Below are 1,702 nucleotides of genomic sequence, written 5' to 3' on the forward strand. Positions count from 1 at the left end.
TGCCAACATGAAAAGGTTCCCCAACCCTACCTTCAAAGAGTTCTAAGTTTTTTAATAAGGTCTAAATGACCAGAGAATTGCAGAAGGTAAAATTTATTTTGTGTAAGAGGGAGCCTCTGAACATAAAAATGAAAAAAAAGTTCATGAAGAAGCACAATCTTTTGAGTGAGTTATTTATAAGTATTGAGGAATATGGCTATTTTGAATCACAGATTCAGTTTAGATCAAGTATTGCAAACTACATTTGTGTGCTTCACATTAAGACTACAAAACCATAAAGTACAAAACAGAAAAAGTAGGCATTAGTTTAATCACCATATAAAAACAATGTCAGCAACATCCCTGCCTTTACAGAAATGTCATTATAACTGAAATGACTGCTTTGTGGATTAAACACATGATAAGAATGCTTCACTCTAAAATACTTAATGTGAACTGAATTATGGTTAAAATGTAATGTAAAGGTATTTTAGAAGATAAATGATGGTAATGATATGATAAGAGCTATAAAGAGATTATCTTAACTGTATCACAAAAATGTGTATTTTCTAATACTAATAGACCCCTGCAGCTTGGATTGGATGGGCTGACAATACAGGGGGGTAAGGGTAGAGGGAATGGGCTGTGACTATGAAGATTAAAGAGAACAAAACCGAAAAGAAAAGAGGGCACAGTGTGCTGATTTAGAATGCAGACTGGAGGAGGAGTCTACAAACTGGCCCAAGAACAAGAGAGAAAGGAAAGAAGAAGAGAGACATTAGAAATCCTAGTGACAAAAACAGACACCTGAGAAGTAGATGAAAGAAATGGTTGTCAAGACAGCATTCTTTGATGAAATGTTCCTATCCCTCATCTTACAATATTTGAGGGGCAGGCGGTATTAACTTGGAATTAACCTAACATCCACTAGCAAAAAGGTGCCAGATTCTATTAATGAACTATGTTCTAAATGCTATTCACAGTAATCACAAGATTTGCTTCTGCTAGACACCAAACAGCCCCCATCTCCTTGTCCCAGGTTATCTTCATCGAAGTTCTAAATTTTACTTTATTCATGCTTCCTTTAATTGCATTCTATTTGTTCCTACTTCTTCGATTTATAAATTTTGAATTCTCACTCTGGAATTTGCTATGGACCACTCAAAATCATAGGGTCAAACCATGTTCTCTCCCTTCAAGCAAAAGCTCTTATTTTTAATGAACAGCCCAACACAGAATTCCTCACATAGGTGAGAGGTAGGGAAATAACGGAAATGGAAGGTAGTGAGATACAAAATTTAGAACAAATATTTCATTCCTGGATTTGCTACCAAAGCAAACAGTAGAACCTACAGATTAGAGAAATTGAGTATGTTTCCTAAAATAGCTCTTCAGCTTAAACAAAGAACAAAACCCTTAATTTACCATTCTTTCAAAGTAGACGCGCACGCACACACACACACACACACGCACACAAGAAAATCCCCCCTCCCCCAAAGGTATAACTCAACATCATCAGTGTCAATTTTGTCAGCTAGCTATTTACAAAAACAGAGTTCACCAATACTACTGTAATAGAAAGCTATACATTCCATTTTCTGTTGTTTGTTTAACATAACAGTGGTTAGTTGGAAAATATTTCAATAGCACATTCAGAAAACTTAAAACTGACAGAGAATCAGCCTCAAGTAATTCAAGAGCACATTTCTTAAATGCATACACT

Source organism: Propithecus coquereli, unplaced genomic scaffold (genome assembly GCF_000956105.1).
Source record: "Propithecus coquereli isolate 6110/MARCELLA unplaced genomic scaffold, Pcoq_1.0 Scaffold210, whole genome shotgun sequence".
In the NCBI taxonomy this organism is placed as follows: Eukaryota; Metazoa; Chordata; class Mammalia; order Primates; family Indriidae; genus Propithecus; species Propithecus coquereli.